Raw genomic sequence first — 24,000 nt, 5'->3', positions numbered from 1 at the left:
CTAAACAAAACTCTATCTGCAAATCTTCAGGTGTTAAGGTATTCCACATTAATATTAGTTACTGTATTTTCCCAATCTAAACTTCTAAAAACTTCTAGGCATGCTGTAAATTATCTCTAAGAGATGGGGTCTCCCTGTCTATCTTTTTTTTTTTAATTGGAATTTTCTCACTAGCCTTATGTAGTTTTAGAACTTCTGTACTTCCTGTTTAGATATCTACAAGTATTCTAACATAAGACTCGTCTGTTCCTTGTCTTTTTAGGGCTTTATTACAGCTGAAGTTTTGACAGAACCTAAAGCCTTTCTTATAGTCTATAAATGCCGTTCATAGTGATTTGTAATACTCAGTTGATATTTTCATTAGCTGATCAATTATATGGATATGGTCAGTTGTTGAATACCCACTTCTAAATCCTGCCCGCTCTCTTGGTTGATTAAAGTGTATTTGTCTTTCTATTCGGCCTAATATGATTTGTAAATATTTCATATAATACCGAGCGTAAACTTATTGAGCGTTGATTTTTCATTTTTTTTTTTTTTTTTTTTTTGTGAATTAGCATAATGATAAAGCTTTTCCAAACTGTAAGTATAAAGCATTCTTGCAGACATGTTTAAAGTTCTACTACTATGAAATCTCATCCATCTATCATTAAATCAATTGCTATGTCATCTTCTGCTGATTTATCTGTTTTCATACCTTTCAATGCTTTCTTTCCTTCTCCTACTGTTATGTTTGTTAAAGGCTCAAGTGTTTCATTATTTCTATCAGCAAAGTTATTCCTTACACCATTACTGTATAGCATTGTATATAAATCCTCTGCAATTTTTATCACTACATCTTTATAGGTGATATTTCCCTTTTTATCCTCTAAAACTAACATCTGTGGCACCCAGTTCCAAATCTTGTCTTCAACAATTTGATGCTTCTTCCTTTTTTCTAGTGTTTCCTCACTTTTTGACAGATTGTGTTAATGTCTTGGGTTTTCAGTTTGCTCATTGTTTTGGATAGTGCTGCTAATTATCTTTCATCTCTTAGGTTTTAACATTATTTCCAATCTTTTCTTTATTAGGTTTTAGGTATTTTCTGGTAGTTTTTCTTGATCTTGTTTAAGAACTTTTCCCCCTATCTCTTTTACCGATTCCATTATTTTTTTTTTTCAAATTACTGTCCATTTCTTCTTTGGTTGCTTCCATTTCATAATGTAGCTGGGAGTAACTAATTTATATTGTTAAACTAAACTAATCAGATTTTCCATTATCTCAATAGTGTTTATTGTCTTTCCTAAAATTACTTTTACATTTTTTTTTTCTTTAGAGCTAAACATATTTTGCTTCCCACCATTCTATTGTGGATTGACTTTAACTTGTTTAAAACTGTTACATCTTTGACTAAAATGAGTTTTTCACCGAGAATTAAATCTATTTCAATTTTCCATTTGGGCTTCTCCATGTCCATTTTCTATGTTCCTTTATAAATAAAAAAAAAAAGGTGTTCAAGGCTTTAAGACTGATCCTTTCAGCAAATTCTGCAAGCAAGTCACCTGTCACATTTGTTGTGCCTATTCCAAATTTACCTACAGCTGATTCACCTGTACTCTTTTGACCTACTTCAGCATTGAAAACACCCAAAACAATGTTTTGTGTCTTAATGGTTCCCACAGATATCTCGAGATCTTCGTAAAAATATTCTATTTCTTCCTTTGTATAAGATTTTGTTGGTGCATACGTTTGAGTGATCTTCAGTTCATACTTCTTATTTAGTTTGATAATTAATCTTGCAATTCTATCACTAGAACTACAAAACTATTATTATACCTGCAAGATTATTATTAATATATACAAACACACACACACACACACACATATATATATATATATATATATATATATAAATATATATATATATATATATATATATATATATATATATATATATATATGGTACTTAGGCATGTACACTGTAAAGGTTTGTTTTTTTTGTATACTGTTATCGCTCTCCCCTTCACTGATAACCTGACCATGCCTGCATTTTCCTGTACCAAAGTCTTTGAATTTTTGTGACGTTCTTGACTGGAACGGGTTGTATAAATACTCAAGCTCCGTCCAAATAAAGTTAGTTGCATTGTACTCGTCTCTCAGTCACTTTCTAACGGTTCGTTTTCACATTGGTCATTCCAGGGTTACTAATGTGCAGGCAACCCGTTAATGTTTAAGTGAGCGCCTACACAACAGTCTGTCAGAAGAGAAACTTTCTTCGATTTTTGGGCGCCAATAAGACGTTTTCTATTCATTACAAAAATGTGTATGTGTATACAAACATACATACATACATACATACATACATACATATATATATATATATATATATATATATATATATATATATATATATATATATATTACACAAGAAAAATCACGCCTTCATTCTATGGAAGATGGTCACTGATACGAGTAAGACTGATTACCATAGTGGCCGATAAAAATAAAAGCGTGTAGATGATAATACAGAGGATGACGAATATGAGCAAGAAATTAGATTCCATTTCATCATAAGACCTATTGCCCTAAAAGAAATATGAGGTAAGTAAACTTAAAATGTAGGAATTCTATGATTAAAAAAGTTAATTTGAAAATTAATCTAGTTGAAACTTGCCTTCTTATCTAACGACGCAAGGACTACTAAAAACTTAATTTGCAAAAGCTCGAGGTTAAAGAGAGAAAAAAAGTATTCTTCTTTAACTCACTATTGACCCAACGCAAAACGCAATAAAAAAAAAGAAAGAAAATGAAAATGCCTAGCTTTAAAAACTTGCTTTCATATCACAGCTTATCAAGGAGGCTTTTTCCAGAATCTTCTTATGCAAATTGTAGAAGTTTAGCGTTATTGGTCCTCTATCTCCCAAAAGTAAGATCAAACCAAAATAAAAGAAAGCATTGTCAGACACAGCAAAACCCGCCCCTAACAAGAGATCCTTCACAGAAACACTACCATTGTTCTAAATGTAATTTGCAGTATCCGTCAATAATAGAAAAACAAGTGTGAATCTGACCCTGAAGAAATCAGATGATGTTGAAGTTGACCTTTCAAGGTTACAGGAGGTCAAACTACACAAAGGTCATGGTGTCATTTTAAATCTGTGTTTATCATCATCATCATTATTATTATTATTATTATTATCATTATTATCATTATCATTATTACAAGCTAAGCTACAACCATAGATGGAAAAGCAGGATGCTTTAAGCCCAAAGGCTCCAACAGGGATAAATAGTTCAGTGAGTAAAGGAAATAAGGACATAAATCAAGTATAAAAGAAGTAATCAACAAATAAAATGAATCATTTCAAGAACTGTAACATTAAACTAGAACTTCCATAGATAAACTATAAAATCTTAAAAACACAATAGGAAGAGAAATAAGATAGAATATTGTACCAATGTGTACCCTCAAGCAAGAGAACTCTAACTCAAGACAGTAGAAGACCACGGTATAGAGGTTATGACACTACCCAAGAATAGAGAACAATGGTTTGATTTGGGAGTAAACTTCTCCTAAAACAGCTGTTTACCATGGCTAAAGAGTCTATTTAACCCTTACCAAGAGGAAAGTAGCCTCTGAACAATTACAGTGCAGTAGTTAACCCCTTGGATGAAGAAATGTTGTTTGATAATTTCAGTGTTGTGTGGTGTATAAGAACACAGGAGATTGTGGAAAGAATAGGACAGACTACTCGGTGTATGTATAATGAGCCGTAACAAGGCTGGTGCCATGGCCAACATACTGTACTATGTACGGTATCTATCAAAATATTAACCAAATGTGTATGTGTATTCGATTGAGAGTTTTCGTCAGCTAAAATTTGGTGACCTTGAAAATTCCACCCCATTGAACTTAGAATCTACCAATCTTAAAACCTATGCATTTTATTTATGAATGCATTAAATTTTCGGGCCCGGAAAATTCAAATTTTGCTCTTGTTGTCAGGTAAATCGGATAATATTTGACGGAGGTATAGTAAAACACCGATTCTGACCTCTAGGGTCGCTGTGACCTTGACCTTGACCGCAGGAGGTCAAAACTTTAATGGGTCTATTGTGTGTCATGTGCATCTCTCCTGAAAACTCGAGTAAATCAGTTCAGTAGTTTTTCCAGTAAAGTTGCTAACAAAGGAGCAGACAAACACAGACAAAGATATCTACCAAAACAATAACCGTTGCTCAACTCTGTGAGGACGGTGTAACAGGAAAGGTTACATTTACTCCAAAATCAAACCATTGTTCTCTAGTCTTGGGTAGTGCCATAGCCTCTGTACCATGGTCTTCCACTGTCTTGGGTTAGAGTTCTCTTGCTTGAGGGTACAATCAGGCACACTATTCTATTTAATTTCTCTTCCTCTTGTTTTGTTAAAGTTTTCATAGTTTATATAGGAAATATTTATTTTAATGTTACTCTTCTTAAAATATTTTATTTTTTCCTTCTTTCCTTTCCTTACTGGGCTATTTTCCCTGTTGGGGCCCCTGGGCTTATAGCATTTTGCTTTTCCAGCTAGGGTTGTAGCTTAGCAAATAATAATAATAATAATACTGTGGTGCAGAGCCTCTAAACCATCAAACATTAACGTAAATTTTGTTTATTCTATAAATGCAAATCTCTAGACATTCGATTATTTCAGTTATATGGTTCACCAGTTAAGTCAGTCCAACAAATACTTATATCAAAATGGAAAAAGACATAGCTTTTCAAGTCCATCATAACCTATCAATTCCCTTGCTCTAAGAAAAGAAAAGCATAACTCGCGAAATCTGAATGCACAAAGATTACAAGAAATGTTGGACTGAGTTTTCTACATGAAGTCATGTTGCACTTTATGCAACAATCCATTAAATAAGCCGTTGGCCTATTAAAGTTAATTAACCAATATGTTTACTACCAAAGTTACTATCAAGGTTTTGAGCAGATGGCACTCATGAGTAGCTGGCCTCACAAAGACTGACAGTCACCCCATTGGTAGCTTCTGAAAATAACTTCTATTTTTGTTTTCTGTCAGTAACATGGAAAAAACCTCAGTTAGATTCTTTTACAGACAAGGTTTAGAGTTTCTCATAAAAAAATCCTAACTAAAAGATAGGTAACATTGCATTTTATAAAATTATTAACTCATATTTAGGGTTTGCTAGATATAGTATTTTCAATTAAATCGTCAAAAAGCACAAAATGATTTATAGATAAATGTACAAAATTGTTTTATATCATCGTGTGTAAAGGAAAAAAGATACACACACACACACACACATATATATATATATATATATATATATATATATATATATATATATATATATATAGATACACATACATATAATTGATGGGACAGAAAAAAGAGGAACATGGATACGAGATCAAACTAAAGTAGAAGATACTTTAACAAGATTTAAGCGAAAGAAATAGACATGAGCAGGACATATAATGGGAATGACAGAAAATAGATACATATTAAGATTAACAGAATGGGTCCCTAGAGATTGAAAAGAAGCAGGAGAAGGAAGAGAAGACGATTGATTGACGAAATATGGTTTACGGGTATGGACTGGCTTAGAAAGACCATAAACACACAAGTGGAAGGACATGTTTGATGCCTTTGTTCCGTAGTGGACTAATAACGGCATCGTAATCCCTCAGCACATTATGGATTATTCTTTTTATCATATGTAGATCTACATCATACTCGTTATTATGTCGCAGGCTTCTACAGCCAATGCATCTTTATATCTTTAATTTTTCTATTATTTCTCTGGGAGAAATACACAATTCCACACATAAAAATTAGTACAATAAATCAACGAATAACAATGCAGTACAGTATTGGAGTACAGAACACTTAGAAAAAGAAAAGAAAATGCATAATGTACAGTAGATGGATACTAAGATTTGTATGACAGTATGGAAAATGAAACGGGAGTCATGGCTTAGTTTGCCAAGGTGATTTTGTACACGGCACGCTATTGGCCGATAAAAAGGCACAGCAAGTCAGAGCATGCTGTTCAGTTATCCGGGGCACTGATTGGATAAACGACCACAGAATCACTCTCCAGCCTACTATAGCATCCGATATCTTATGTTCTTTTATACACACATATGCTTCTTTGTGTGTTGTGTAAAGTTTTGTTGCATTATTGTGTAAGATTGTGAATTTCTTTCAAGCTTTACGATGCCGGCCAAACGTTCTGCACCTTGTAAGTAAAAACACTAGTAACTAATATACAATAGATAATAAAAAAGCTTAAGTTACCTGCATATTGAAGGCTATATGTACAAATAAACAAAGTAACTTAACTAAGAGCTAAAGCAACTATGAAGATGGTAACGTAGGTAAAAATGTTCACTGATGGCAATATATACTAATTCTTTGAGGGGTTTGTTTTAATTAATCAGCCTGTTTTCAAGGGGGAAAGCTAAAATTTCTTTTGATTTCCCAATAAAGTTGCAATATAGCAATTACTGTACATGCATACTTATAAACCACAGATGGTAGCAATTCTTGGATACATTTCTTTGAAGGAAAACAATAAAATAAAATAAAAAGGGGTAGGAAAATGTCTTGCAGATTAATTCGTTAATAAAATTTTCAGACCCACTTTTTCTCCAAATAATTCAATCTCCTGCCTTTTAATTGTAGTAGGATTTGCCTCGTTATAAAACTTTCGATTGTATTCGAGATTTTCTTTTACTTGTTTCCATTTCATCATGTAGCTGGGAGTACCTATTTTGTGTTGCTAAACTAAACTCATGGGATTTTTCTCTTACTACAGAAGTGTTTAATTTCTTTCTTGAAATTATTTTTTCTCTTTCCTTAGGTCTAAACAAATTTTGCATCTCATCATTCTATGATCGCATGACTTCAACTTGTTTAACAGTATTACATGCTTAACAAGATTAATTTTTTTCACTGAAAATAAACTCTCATTTCATTTTTCGTTTCTCAATTTGGTCTTTACGTGTCTATTCTCTGAATATTCTTTTTTATAAAAGAAGGTATTCATGCTTTTATGATCGTCTCTTTCAACAAATTCTACAAGCATGTCTCCTCTGTCATTCTTTGTGCGCACCCCAAAATTACCTACTGCTGATTCTCCTCTCCTCTTCTGACCTACGTTAGCATTAAAATCACATAACAAATGTATATCGAGTCTCATAATTTTTTCATAGATATCTCCAGACCTTCATAAAAAGTTTCTATTTCTTCCTCGGTACGGGAAGTTGTTGGTGCATACGTTTGAATGATCTTCAGTTTATACTTTTTATTTAGTTTGATAATTAATCCTGCTATTCTATCATTAGTACTACAAAATTCTTCTATGTTACCTGCAAGATTTCCATTGACTAGAAAACACATTCCATTTTCTTTTTTTCCTTTTATATACTCTGAAGCAAATTATATAGGCCTCTTGTAACTCTGCATAAGATTCCGCAGTTCTAATTTAATTCAATCCTATTATATTTCAATTTATTCATATCAGCTCATCTGGTAACACGGCAAGAGCTTCTTCCCTAGACAGGGTCCTGATATTGCATGTTGCTAGGTTCAGTTTTCAAAGATTGCCTATTCTAGTGCAGAGATTTGTAGCATATCCTGCATTGGGATGTAGCTGCTAGCTACTCTGGGTAGTTGCTCCAATGCCGCTGGAGACGGGGGGGACGAGATGGGATTGTGATATGCATGTCTGAGTTTGTGCCAGTTTTCATCACCACGCTGGTCACTGTAGAATGGTGATGATGGAAAATTTCTGTTTGATTCGTCACAGCAGCCCAACCTAGTATGGGTGACCCTGACTAGCAGAGCTTTGCTTATCACTGCATTATGCAAATTCTTTCACCTCATTAAGGTATTCCCACTCAGAAAGGGATGGATATATATATATATATATATATATATATATATATATATATATATATATATATATATATATATATATATATATATATATATATATTCACAAGAGGAAGCATTAAGAAAGCAAATGTCTCCACCGACGTAGAGATCTGATTTTCAATGAGGAGTAACTGCTAGTTGTTATGTTATCAAAGAAAACTTGCAGATAAAGACACATGACCTCCAGTCAGACTTTAATTGAAGAATAAATTATAAAGTCTTTTTAAGAGATCTGTATTAAATCTTAAAAATTAGAATCAATGTGTTCCTTCTCCCTTAGAGTTTAATTCAATTCTCTACCCAAACGTATTTATATCTCTCAGAGAATGGATAGTTACCCTATGAGCAGTATAATTTCAATTCACAGTAAGAAATTACACATAGAAAAAAATACACCTTTCAAGTACAATTCAAATATCACATTACATCCTAGACATTGCTTTAAGAGGCACAAATAGACATGCACCGACACAGAGGCGAACGGTATTAGTTAAAGGGACATACTGTAAAATATAAAATAATTCCAAGTCCAACAATTTAAGAGGTTTACTCAAGTGGCTTCAAAGAAAACATGATAAATTACTTATTTCGCCATGTAATTACAGAGGTCAAATTTCAAGCCTAAATTACTACAGTAAATAACTTCGTCGATGTGAACATCCCTAAAATGCGATTTAATCATCATGGAAAAAAAAAGAAAAAAAAAACAAGCTGCTGAGAAGTTATGCTCTCATTTGTTGACGCCAGTGAAAAAGTTCTGAAATGTTATTATTCAATCAAAGGGAAGGATCACAATAAAGATGAAATGTATTCCAAACGACATAAGAGCGAAAGTGCTAATCTTTAGGGTGTAAATCTTTCAGAAAATGACGCTAGCCCCTTCTTCATCATAATTGTAACCCTTCACAATTCACGAACTACCGTGTACCTAATTTGCTGCTTAGATCAACAGTCATAATGGATTTCAACGTAATGTGACTATTTACCACCTTACGTCCTCTGCCAGGAGAAGAACTATGATGCCTTGATGAGGGCGTTAGTTGTGGCATGAGTAAGTCTGCCCTCTATCCGTATTTACTGAAGGTTTTTTGTTTTTTCTTCTTCTTTTTTACACATTAGATTTTTTTTTTTTTTTTTTTTTCACATTAGATCTTATTCCTTTTTAAACTTCAACCCTTACTCCATATTCAAGTATTTTTGTTGCATCTACCTGCTAATGAAAAACCTCTTGTGCATATGTTTTCATGGGGGGGGGGGGATCTTCCTAACAAGTTTGATAGTTACATTCGACTGCCATCTGAACAACTTTGGGACACGAGCTTTTAGAACCACTTCTTTGATTAACCATTTCTTCTTCTAATGACACAAATTTCACTACACACCAGTCTTTTCTAAACAAATACATAAAATGGATATTCTTATGAAGAAACTCAAAAATATACATTGCATGAAACGAAATAATTCTTTAGGAAAAAATATCAATAAATGAAAGTTCTCACGCGATACAATATTAGGTTTAAGATACTATACAACTCTGAGAATGTACTACGTTATTATAATTATATGTAATTAGATAATCCTGTGTATCGTAAAATGTAATATTATTGAATAAAAAACATTATCACTGGCAAAATTTATCTTATAACGTAGTTATGATACCATGTACATTTCCCTTCTCTGCTCAGTAGTAGATTATCTTTCCCCTGTATTATGTCAACTCTCCAAATTAATTCTACAGCCTCTCGAAAAATTCCAGAACCAAGCAATGAGACTTATCCTGGGCTGCTCAACCTCCACTAGAATTGTAAACATGCAACACCAACTCTGTCTTTCTCTGCTAGTTGAGAGAATATATTCCAATGTTACCTACTTCAGTATCAAATGCCTCTATTACCCTTACCTTTCACCTAACTACTCACACATCATCAGGACTTCTCTGGAGCTAGATGTGCAATGTCCTCAACTATGCCAGGAGGGACGTACACCAGTCAGTAGAGTCTGTTCAAACATTCAGGGGCTTAACATCAACATCATGGCAGAGGGTCTAGACTATGGTCTTGCACTCAGGCAGACTCCTGTTCCAGCAAACTCTTATACTTAAGTCTCCAAGACTGACTCTCCTCAACTTCCACAACAACGTGCATAGGAGACAATCGACAGACTGTCCTTGTCCCTCAGTAAAGCCCTTCACCTCTACTTGTATGGGTCCCTGCAGCAGGGTGGCAGTCCTGAATGTGCTTTTTCCTCTACCTCCATCAAAATTCCGTGAGAGGGCTGGACAGGCTGTCGCCTCCCAAAGCCATCAAGCTCCACGTGATGTGAACCACGTGGACTTCTAGATGCAGTTATTTTAATCTCAGAAAAGAAACAATGGCAGCCAGCACTCCAATCCCTCTTATCACACAAACCAGCATAAGAACACCTGGTTACACAAATACCTCAAGCAACTAGACAGATCTCACTGATAGTACACTTTCTGTGGATTACCTCTCACGTTGGACTTCTGGCTTGTTAGCAAAGGCTGCCTGTTAACTGGATCCTCCAGAGGCTGATGCTCCCACTTCATCTCTCCTGTGCTGCAGGAAGATAGTGCTCTAGGATCCCAGCTCATTTACCCATTGTCGTAGTAGTGCCATGAGTTCCACCAGTGTATCAATTTAGCACTATGATCACTTCCTTCCTCACCTACACAAGTATTACCACAATGGATTCATGGTTCGTTGAAATAACGTGACGTGTGGGCATCTTCAGCTAGATTGACGACCAGTTAGGCTGGGGTCACACATCTGCAACTAAGCTCTGCGACTTGCTGTGATGTTAAAAAGAATCCCCTTCGAAAATGTGCAGAACATTGCGGGAGGGTTTCGACCTATCATGGCGTTGGGAGAGGCCTCACACGCAAGTGACCCAATCGTGACCACGCTGTTCGGGACCACGTTGTGAACATTTTGGAATGTTCGAAATTGTGGCGACCTTCAGCTGTAACTCTCACTAGGTGTGAAACTTCGCAGGGGAGTCCTAGGCAAATCGTACCTCACTACGATTTGGCAACGGTTCCTTTGCAACAACTGTATGAATGTACAACGAAATCGTTGTAGTATCTAGCAAGTATATGGAGCCTACGACATGGCAACAGAGTCTCACGAACATATGACGTTTTATTTCTTATTTTATGTTAATCTGTGATAAAAACATGGGCATTTGCTTTACTTATTAAAATCTTTAAAGAAATAATGTTCACTATTTCCCTGACACTTTATGCATGAAGTAAATAGAAAGTAAAGAATATGTTAATAAGAAAACGTTAAACGGTCACTATGAATGAAATTAATAAAGCAAACTAACGTGAACAGATAAAATCTTCAATCATTATCACTGACTTAAATAGGAAATAAAGAATATGAATAAGTGAAAAAATAAATAATCACTACGAATTAAGTCAATAAAGAACATAAATAAAATGTTGAATTATTATGAATGACAAATATGAAATATATAAGAGAGTTATGGAGCCCTTTGACTGGCCACACAGTACTACATTGAATCCCTCTCTCTGGTTACGGTTCTTTCCCTTTGTCTACACATACACCGATTTGTCTGGCCTATTCTTTGCAGTTTCTCCTCTGTCCTCATAATTCTAAAAACACTGAGATTATCAAACCATTCTTCTTCCCCCAAGGGGTTAACTACTGCACTATAATTGTTCAGTGGCTACTTTCCTCTTGGTAAGGGTAGAAGAGACTCTTTAGCTACGGTAAGCAGCTCTTCTAGGAGAAGGACACTCAAAAATCAAACCATTGTTCTCTAGTCCTGGGTAGTGACATAGCCTCTGTACCATGGTCTTCCACTGCTTTGGGTTCGAGTTCTCTTGCTTGAGGGTACACTCGAGCACATTATTCTCTCTAATTTCTCTTACACTTGTTTTGTTAATGTCTATAGTTTATTTCCGAAATATTTATTTTAATGTTGTTACTCTTCTTAAAATATTTTATTTTCCCTATTTTCCTTTCCTCACTGGGCTATTTTCCCTGTTGGGGCATTTGGGCTTATAACATCCTGCTTTTCCAACTAGGGTTGTAGTTTACCAGTTAATAATAATAATAATAATAATAATAATAATAATAATAATAATAATAATAATAATAATATGACAATTCAATAAAATAACATGAATAAATAAAATGTGATATCCATAAAAATAAAAAATATGTTAAAATTATCACGTTTAATGAAAAGAACTTGGAAAATGAGTAGGAATGAATAACAGGAATAAATAATACGAAGTTAGACATCTGTTTTTATTTCCTTTGTCATTCGAACAATTTAGGTACATTACAAAATATCCACCTACGCTCTCTATAGCATTGCATTCTGCCATGGCAAGAGTTGCAGTAGTCCCTCATATAATCCCGTTGCATATTTGCGGACTTAGTAGAGTGGTTTTTCGGATGTTAGGTCATTTATATGAGCCTTCTTGCATATACCTCCTTCGTCAATCGCTGTGCACTCGCTGCCAAGTCCAGTGGTAATCGAGCGGGAATTCTAAAGTCGTCGCAATATCTCGCGAGAATCAGCATTAGTCACGATTATTCGCAGGCTTAATAACCATGCTGAACGCAATAAGCGGTGACTCGCGTTCGACTGTATGGCACACGCCCTCCTTTAACCACCCAGGTCCAAGAATAAACGATTGGGAATCTAGCAGAAAGCGTGCTGCAGGTCGTTTCGACATATAAAAACAGAACAATCGCTAGACTTTCCGCCATTTCTGGGATTTTTCAGCATCGCAGCAAGTCGCAAAGCTTAGTTTCAGATGTATGACCTGAGCCTTGGCAGGTAGCTGAGCAAGATGGAGTTCCTCACTTCTCTTCCTGTAGCATATGTAATGCGCCCAACGCCAATACCCTGGAACACTATTGCCTGGAATGTCCATTTGTAACTAACTTATTACCACAAAGATTCACAGTAACTGATATATGTAAACAATTGTTGACTGATGTTAATTTGCTGGAGGAAAATCTCATGCGCCATCCTCACTTCGGTGGATACTGAATAAGCATGACCTCATTAAATTTACTACGTTGTGATATTAACTTAAAATAGGTGCAACCTACCTTCAGAATCAAAATCTAACTTTTATTTTGTATTCTATATGAATTCTTATGGTATAACTTAATTACTATAGGGTCTAAAGATAAAAACAATATCATTGTTACAATGTACTCAAATGTCTGTCTAAATTTCATTTTGTATTCCATATGAATTCCTTTGGTATAATTTAATTACTATATTGTTACAATGTATTCAAATGTCTGTCGCCAATGGGCGCAATAAATTGATTAATACACAACTTCGTGGTCTCGTTAAAGTGCTTTATAATAACAGAATAGAAAAATAAAACCCTCTTAAATTCAACACTTAATGGAATATTGAAATTATGCCGTTTCTGTTCCCTGATGTTTCAACATTTTACAGAGTCGGAAAGATTCTCTCATTAATATTCTTTTCCAGGTTTTGGTAGGCGAGTTAAATTCTGTTCTATGAATGGACATGTTTTTCCTAGTTTTATATGACTAATTAATCGTTAAATTTATTATCATAATTATAATCACACACATCATATATATAATATATATACTGTATATAATATATATATATATATATATATATATATATATATATATATATATATATATATATGTATATATCCCCGGTTAGGTACTAGTAATAATTGTCAAGAACATTCGTTTATTCTTAATTGTAACTAGAAAAACCAGTGCTTGACTCCTAATACTTCAGATCAAGCTCCCATCACAAAAACAAAAGATATAATTCTACTCATCAATCAAGCAATCTAAATGTCCCTGATAATGATTAAACTTTCAAAAAAAAAAAAAAAAAAAAAAAAAAAAAAAAAAAAAAAAAAAAAAAAAAAAAAGTAAAAATCTGAGTTAAAACAAACACCCCTACACTGTTAACGAAGGTGGACCCTGCGACTCCCATGGGAATGGGCAGTAAACCTTCTTCGCACATTCCGGTAGCTTTGAAAAAAAAAAAAAAAAAAAAAAAGGGAGGCACCCTGTTTGACACTTTCTTAATGAGCGCGGGGCCTTTTTAATGATCTCTCCCATAAGGGACTCAGAGAAGGGTCAACCAGCAGGATTCTTCGCTGCCTACCACTGCATACTGTAACAACATTCATGTTGTCGGTATAATTTGAATATCTATTAAAAAAATGGAAAGCCTTATGAAATGCAGGCTTTAACCCACTCTCTCTCTCTCTCTCTCTCTCTCTCTCTCTCTCTCTCTCTCTCTCTCTCTCTCTCTCTCTCTCTCTCTCAGCGTTGTCGTTAACGCGTCACTGCTTTTTGAGCAGTCTTTAAGCGAAAATGCACTAGCAGTATCAAACAATTACAAAGTTTTTAAATAAAAGTCAAATATTTTGGTATATAACTAAATTTCTTTATTATTACACCAGCAGTGATTTCAGCCATTGATTTATGGGTATCCCAAGGCACTAGTAATTCTACAAATAAATCAATAACGTATATAATAGTTCCTGTATGAAAACTATTATACAAAAGGATAAAATAATAACACCAGAAATATCAAACTATAAAATAAATGTAATCTTGCTAAGATTGATCTCAAACTTAACCAAATCGGTTATTTTGGTTTCTTCGGCTCCAAAGAGTCATAAGAATCGCAGCAGAGTTATCTGCTGCTGGGAGAGAAAACATAGGAGGAGGTACAGGGTATTAAAAAAAAAATTCTGCTTTAATGCTATGTTCACCGCTTTAGCATTCACTAGCCATCAAAAATAAATGTACAAGCAAGTAATTTAGGTCTCTCGTAATCCAGCAGGGGGAAATATTGTTAAGTAGAGATGAAAAGATACTTTCCATAAGAAATATCGAAGTAAATTCACAATTTTAATATAATGGTGCTAGTACAGTGGTAACGAAATTGCCTAGCATTTCGCATGGCAAGAGATCGATCCCCGCCCAGGACCGTGAGTTTAAGCTGTTTACTGGGGAGGCTACTGCTGTGGTAGGGCACCACAGTGGGGGGGTTGGGCTTGCCCAGCTGACGTTCTGGTGAGCATCTATTCTGATGGAACCGGAACTGAAACCAGTCACCTTTAACCTTTAATAGTAGATCAATAATATATTTTTCAAGTGTTTGATTTGGGTCATTTTCATTACATACATAACTTAATGCCTTAAATATTAACAGCTGTGAAACTGAACTAAATATTAGAATTATTGAAAATACTTATTTTACACACACACACACATATATATATATATATATATATATATATATATATATATTATATATATACCCTGTATATATATATATATATATATATATATATATATATATATATATACTGTATACATACATATACATACATATACATACATATACACACATATATATACATGTACATACATATATATACATATATATATATATATATATATATATATATATATATATATATATATACATATATAATATATATATATATATATATATATATATATATATATATATTTAGAGAGAGAGAGAGAGAGAGAGAGAGAGAGAGAGAGAGAGAGAGAGAGAGTGAGAGAGAGAGAGAGTATAAGGTCACTTCCAGTTCGTACAAAACTATAGTCACTGCGACAAATAGAGTATGCAATTGCTTGTTTTTTTTTCAGCTTTATTATGATTCAAGTTTTCTGAAGGTATATAAAAAGATATTGGCACATTTTTTGCCGATACCGATACTTGGAAAAAAAAAAAAATAGCGGATGCTATCGATACTGATACTCTTGGTATGGGTAGAAGACTCTTTAGCTATGGTAAGCAACTCTTCTAGGAGAAGGAGACACCAAAATCAAACCATTGTTCTCTAGTCTTGGGTAGTGCCATAGCCTCTGTACCATGGCCTTCCACTGTTTTGGGGTAGAGTTTTCTTGCTTGAGGGTACACTCGGGCACACTATTTTATCTTATTTCTCTTCCTCTTGATTTTTTAAGTTTTTATAGTTTATATGTGAAAGATTTGTTGTGATATTGTTGCTCTTCATAAACTATTTTATTTTAATTGCTAATTACTTCTCTTGTAATTTCCTGATTTCCTTTTCTCACTGAGCTCTTTTCCCTGTTGGAGCCCTCGGGCTTATAGCATTCTGCTTTCCTAACTAGGGTTATAGCTTAACAAGTAATAATAATAATAATAATAATAATAATAATAATAATAATAATAATAATAATAATAATAATAATAAAGCCTTTGGAACTCTTGCCAGAGCCGAAGGAGACAATCTTGTAAACGTTCAGTCTAGATCACATTGATATATCTCTCTCAATCGTATTATTTAGATTCTATTTCAAATGATTATTAATTATTTTAGTTATTTACTCTAATCGAAAAAATAAAATAGCCTTTAACTGTACTTAGTAGAATAATTAGGGCCCTGTCGATAGACATAAAATTAACACCATAGTAATAACTCTGGAATTAACATTCTTACGGACAAGAAAATTTACAGAAAAGTTTAAGCATATCTTCATGAAATAATGGATGGTACAAATTAATGGTATTTAGTACGAAAAAATATTACACAGTAATATACTATGTATGTATGTATGTATACATATACTGTATATATAATATATATATATATATATATATATATATATATATATAAACTGTGTATATATATACATGTATTGTATATATATATATATATATATATCTATATGTATATATATATATATATATATATATACATAATATATATATACATAAACATAAATATATATCATACATATAAATATATATACACTATATATACACTATATATATATATAAATATATATACATATATATGTATATATACATATATATTACATATATACACACACATATATATATAATATATATATATATATATATACATATATATGAATATATATACAGTGCATGCAAATGTAAATTACATGATATAAGGGCACTGATACATAATTTCCTAAAGACTATAGAAATATGGGTATATATACATTATTCATTATAAAGATATTTGTATGTATATGCAAATGGACAGGGTCATACAATAAAATCACCGAATCTGTGTATACCCTTCAGCAATCAATTGTCGTCCATCATCATAACCGTTAAGGGCAAACCCAACACAATTACCATTAACGAGCCACCAATCCCCACAGCTGAATTAGCCAAACCCATTAGAGTACGGAGTCCGTTTAATCGAAATACAATTAACGTTTGAAAAGATCCTATTATTTTAACTGCTCAAAATTATAGTACTTCTAAAGTGAGTCATCCATTGAGCACAAATAAGTATTGAATGAGGGTAAAGCGATTTTGGCTGGAAGTTAAGGGATACAACACTGATTCCCTTTCCTCCAAGAGGAAATGAAATGATTCACTCTCGTTTTTAAACTAGAGAAAGGATATGAGAACTCGGGGTTTAACGAAAGTGGCTTGAATCTTGATGGCTCTCTTTAAGGGATGAACATACTTAGAGACAGAGAGAGAGAGAGAGAGAGAGAGAGAGAGAGAGAGAGAGAGAGAGAGAGAGAGAGAGAGAGAGAGAATGTTTCCTATCACGTTTCTGTATCAATGGTAATTGGTCCTACATTACTTGTCTATAATGATTTCTCTCTCCACAGGTAAACCTGGGTATTATCATTATTATTATTGGCTACGGTATAACCCTAGTAGGAAAAGCAGGGTGCTCTAAACCGAAGGGTTCCAACAGCGAAAATAGCCCAGTGAGGAACGGAAATTAGGAAATAAATAAACCAGAAGAGAAGTAATGAACAATTAAAACAAAATGTTTTAAGAACAGTTACATTAAAATGGATATTTCATATATAAACTAAAAAAAACTTAAAAAATAAACAAGAAGAGAAATAAGACAGAATAGTGTGCCTAAGTGTACCCTCAAACAAGAAAACTCTACCAAAACGTAGTGGAAGAACATGTTACAGAGCAGGATCCAGAGGCTATGGCACTACCTAAGACTAGAGAACAACAGATTGATTTGAAAGTGTCCTTCTCCTAGAAGAAATGCTTACCATAGCTTAAGAATCTCGTCTACCCTGTCCAAGAGGAAAATAACCACTGAACAATTTCAGTGCAATAGTTAGCCGCTTAAGCAATGAAGAATTTTTAAGAAATCTCAGGTCCAGGGTAATCTCAATGTTGTCAGATGTATGCAGACAAGGGAGAATGTGGAAAGAATAGGCCAGATTGTTTATGTATGTGTAGGCAAGGGGAAAAATAACCGTAACCTGAGAAAGATATCCAATGTACCACTGTCTGGCCAGTCAAAGGCACCAATAACTGTCTAACGATAGTATCTCAACGGGAGGCTGGTGCCTTGACCAGCCTACTACCTACAATCACTCAATAAAATCATGATGCTCTTCGCTAAATGGCTCTAGCAACCTGTCATGATGAAATTTAAGATTATGTTGTTTTTCCTCTCACCAACTTCCATCAGAAATATTTGAAAATTCAGAAAGGAAATGAAAGTGTTTCCCGTTAGTCCAGTCATTGTGCATCGCTTATAATTTTGGAATTGGACATTCTGCAGTAAAAAGAAACACTTACACAGAAGTGCAGAAGAAAAAACATAACAATAAAGTATCCTTTCGATGCTGACACTTCTACGACGACAAGTTAAACTTTGAACACGATGATAGTAGTCAGTGGCTGCATTATGACTTGTTTCTAGAGATCACTTTCTGAGATATCGTAACAAATGCTTAAGGAAATCAGAGACTATCATGGCTCTAAATTGATATGCTTGGGAGGTTTAAGGAAATAAAATTTTCATGTAAAAATCATCGAGGATTTTTCCTCTTATTCATTAGGTTACTTTGTTTATTTGTCTTACCTCGCAGCAAAATTATTCAATCGTTATTCTATCAAATAACTATTCCCCAATCCTGTACATTTTCAATTACCTTACGTAATTATTGCAGCGCTGTTCAATTTTACTAATTTCTCTCTTTTCAACCTTTTCTTGTTCAAGATAGATCAATGAAGGGAACGGAAGCATATTTACGTAAAGGCAGTTCACTAACAACTAACTTTATTGCAGAGACAACACAGCTACTTACAGGCAACACATAAGTGTGACAATTGCGCGTTTACAATTGTGAGGAATATTCTCTCGAAGGGAAGGTTATTATGAATGTTTCAAGAGCTTAAAATCATTTTGATGTTATGAGTAGTAATAGTATACCTTGATATCATTATTATGATTATTTTGCTATTATGTAAAAGCTCAGTTATTTAAATATCAGTTACATAACAGAATTGTGAATGCCGTTGAATTTAGTATATCAAATACAAGAGCAAATGCGCACCATTGCATATCTAATGCGTTGTTCTAGTGTGACGTCATAGAAATTGAATGCAGGAAAAATCATGTTGCTTGTTAAATTTGGAAGACTCTAGAAGAAAAGCGTGGTGTTATCAGTGAAGGGACGTCATTGTAAAAGAATCTCACTTCTGAAATTATATTCAATCTTAGTTAATAAGAAATTCTTATAAACACTTCATCAAATGAATTGGAATAAATTTAGCTACTACCTATAATATCAAGAAAACGTAACATTTTATTACAAAGATCCTTGAACCATAAGTTTTTTTTTTTTTTTTCCTTACGAGGTACGGATCACTTGACTTATAAAAAAACCAACTCTGATTGGGTACACGAAGCAAAGAAGGCGACCTTGTCTGGTTACTCTACTCATCTACGAAAGATAAGTTACCCCTCTAGTAACGAACCTCGTGATAAAAAATTTTGCGTGTTTCGGTAGCCGAAATTTATTTTTTTTTCTTGTTTTTGGTGTAGCGATTCCAAATATATATATATATATATATATATATATATATATATATATATATGTATATATATATATATATATATATATATATATATATATATATATACATATATATATTTATATCAAAATTAATTGTTGAAAATCTTAGTAAATTGGGGAAAATAACACTTTTCAATCATGATGCTGCACCTTCACAAATAAGCACAGAATACTAAACAATACACTCTTCTCTTTTACTAAATATAAATCAACAATTCCTTACTTGTTTTAAAATTAGCAAATTAAGGCTGTACTCAATAATGACAATTCAATTCAAAATGTTAAGCAATAATTCTTATTCTTCAACAAGCTATAGCCTACAGTATTCTTTTTTTACATTTAGTAAATCAAGTTTAAACTCCAATCATAGCAATGAAACCTGTTTATAAAATAAATCATTTTCTGTGTAAGCTATATGAGTTGTGTAATCTATAGTAGACAGTTTTAAAGATATTGTTAGCTAGAAGGATTAATTTATTTTTTGCCATCCTGAATCTTCTCTTGACCGATTCCTTTGCTTAGCTTGAATACAAGAATATCTCGTGAACATAATGAGTAACCCTTTGGATGTGGGGCGACAATGCTGCTCTTGTAGGTGGCAACTGTTCTCCAGCAAATTTGCAACCCCAGTTAGTGCCTGAGAAATTGTGTATACTAATCACACCCAGACATTTTGATTTTCCTATTACTCTAACAATGGATGAAAAATACACGATTTACAGCTGAAATTATTGCTAAGCTAAAATTCATATGGGCAAGGCTGGTTATTGTACCACGGAATGCTATGTCACCCACATAGCCAACGATGTGTAGAACGTGGCAATGGCGACAACAGGATTTTCTTGTTTCCCTGATGGGAGAGAACGTGTATGTATGTATGTATGTGTATATACATATATACATATATATATATACATATATATATATATATATATATATATGTAGATATATATATATATATATATATATATATATATTTATATATATATATATATATATATATATATATATATATATATATATATATATATATATATCATACCCATCCTAAGTGGGGTTACCTTAACGTGGAGAATAGTTTTGCACATCGCCATAATGAACAAAGTTGTACTAGCCAGGGCCATCTATGCTAGGGTGATTTTCTGTGGGCGATCAGATAAAAATTTTACATCGTCACCAATGCGGAGTGGCTAACGTGGGGATGAAAACTGGCCTAAACACATACATGAATAATACGACCTCTACAAAAGTCCACCTTTGGAAACAGAACCTTGCAACATACAACGTCAGTACCCTGTCTAGGGATGAAGATCTTGTTGTTCTATTACAATAACGGAAATAGATAAATTGGGATATAATAAGATTCAGTAAAATCAGAAGAGCTAGAGTTAAAAGAGGACCATATAGTTTGTTTCAGAGGACATGAAACGAACAAAGAAAATGGAGTGGGTTTTCTAATTAATAAAAATATTGCAGGTATCATAGAAGAATTTTTAAGTACTACTGATAGAATTCCAGGATTAATTATCAAACTAAATAAGAAGTATACAGATGATCATTCAAATATATACTGCAACAACATCCCGTACAACAGAAGAAATAAAAACTTTTTATGAAGATTTGGGGATATCTATGAAAAAAACATAAGACTCAACTTACATTTGTTTTTTGGCGATTCCAATGTTAAAGTTGGTCAAAGAAGAGAGGAGAATCAGAACTAGGTACATTTGGAGTAGGTACTGTACATGGAATAATAGAGTAGACATGCTTATAGAATTTTCTTGAAGAAACTTTCTTAAAAAATAATGAAAACCTTTCTCTTATGAAAAAGAACATAGAAAATAGATATGGAGAAACCCAAATTGGGAAACAAAAAACCAAATAGATTTTACTGGTTAACCTGGTTAAAGATGTAACAGTGTTAAATAAATTGAAGTAAAACCATAGAATTGTGAGAAGTAAATTGTATAGATCTAAGGAAAGAAGGAGAAAAATTAATTTTAAGAAAGAGAATAAACACTCCTGTAATAAAAGAAAAATCTGATGGGTTTAAACAAAATAAAATAGGGACTCCCAGATACATGATGAAATGGAAACAAGTAAAAAAGAAATGAACATTAATTCAACAGAATTTGTATTGGAATATCTAAAGAGTTAGGTGAAAAAGTTTCTAAACAAGATCAAGAAAAACAATCATAAAAAAACAAAAATCTAATCCTAAAAGATTGGAAATGAGGCTAAAAATCCAACAGAGATGAAATAGAATTATCAACACGAATAGAAAGACAGCTAGACTGTAATCAACCAAGAGAGCAGGCAGGCTTTAGAAGCGGGTAGCCAACTACTGGCCATCTCCATGTAATTAACCAGTTAAAGGAAAAATCAACAGAGTATGATAAATCACTATGTATTGCATTTATATATTAAGAGAAAGGTTTTGATCCTGCAAAAACTTCAGCAGTAATTAAAGCCCTTCAATGACAAAGAATAGTTGAATCTTATGATAAAACACTGAAAATATCTTTACAGGAAGTTCAGCCATCCTAAAACTACATAAAGATAGTGAGAAAATTCCAATTGAGAAAGGAGTTAGACAGGGAGACCCCCATCTCTCCTAAATTATTCACAGCATGCCTAAAAGAAGTTAAGAACTTTTATTGGGAAAAATATAGGAATTATCATTAATGGGGAATACCTTAACAATTAGAGATTTTCAGATGAAATAGTTCCCTTCAGTGAATCAGGGGAGGAAAAGCAAACAATGATAGAAGATTTGAATAGAAAGACAGCAAAAACGGGTTATGGACGAACCTTTAGAGATTGTTAATGAATAAACGTACTTAGGACAGACAGTAAGCGTTTCCCCTAGGTCATGAGACCGAAATTAGAATAAAGAGAAGCATAGATTTGAGAGCCTTTGGTAAACAAAATCAGATTATGAAAAATAAAATGCCACTTTCCCTAAAAAAGAAGTATTTGATCAGATGGTCCTACCAGTGTTAACTTATGCATCAACAAGTTGGAGCCTTCCTAAATCCCTAGAGCATTAGCTAGTTAAACTTCAAGAGCTATGGAAAGAATAATGATGGGAATAACACTAAGAGACAGAAAAAGAGCAACATGGATACGAGAGCAAATTAAAGTAGAGGATATTCTAACAATAAATGAAAGAAAGAAATGGACATGTGCAGGACTTATAATGAGAATGACAGGTAATAGATGGATATTAAAAACAACAAAATGGCTCCCAGGAAGCAGGGGAAGGAAGAAAAGACGATAGATTGACGAACTAAGAAAATTTGCTGGTATTGACTGGCATAGAAAGACCATATACAAATCCGAGTGGAAGGACATGCTTGAGGCCTTTGTCCAGCCCTGGTCTAGTAACGGCTATTGATGATAGTGATTTTATATATATATATATATATATATATATATATATATATATATATATATATATACATATATATATATATATATATATATATATATATATATATATATATATATATATATATATATATATATATATATATATATATGTATATATATATATATATATATATATATATATATATATATATATTATACACGCACATATAAAGTACGCAGATAACACAAAACTAGAAACCATGTAACACATAGGATATTAATTCATGTTTGTTCAGTTGGTAACCAGTTCACACTAATTAGCTTCACACACGTTAACGATCTGGACAAACAGGCGAGTTGACGTGGAACATTAAAAGTAGTGGGGGTGTTTGACAACTTCGTTATGCCAAACGACTGTGCTTCCGATTTATCAAGAATAATCATACTCCAGTGAAGGCTAAACCCCTTGTTACACCAATATCGTCAATCAGTTATCAACTCCCATCAACAAACGTTACAAGAACGAAAACACCTCTTGGACATACAAATTGGTTCTGGGTCGATTTTCTTAAGTTCTCTTTTATCTTGAATAAAATGTTAAATGGAAAATCTACTTGTGGGGTTTAATGGTCTTAGGGATCAGCTCGTATATAAGATGCCACTCTCTTAACGTCAATTTTATAGGTAGTGAAGACTAGGAGGAACGCCTCGGTTTATTTTTCTTAGCAGGACCATGTAGCACCTTTTCCGTGTCCGTGCCCTTATAAATTCTCCCTTGGGTAAGA

General features: G+C 33.3%; 1 long non-coding RNA gene across 1 annotated transcript in view; it reads right to left on the bottom strand.

The window, feature by feature from the left end:
* The window catches only part of LOC137642136 (uncharacterized), a 246,469-nt gene that overhangs the window by 3,454 nt on the left and 219,015 nt on the right, over positions 1-24,000 (bottom strand). The gene's annotated exons all lie outside the window — the stretch shown is intronic.

The sequence above is a fragment of the Palaemon carinicauda genome, chromosome 6 (assembly GCF_036898095.1).
Source record: "Palaemon carinicauda isolate YSFRI2023 chromosome 6, ASM3689809v2, whole genome shotgun sequence".
In the NCBI taxonomy this organism is placed as follows: Eukaryota; Metazoa; Arthropoda; class Malacostraca; order Decapoda; family Palaemonidae; genus Palaemon; species Palaemon carinicauda.
This window is presented reverse-complemented; position numbering and strand designations above follow the sequence as displayed.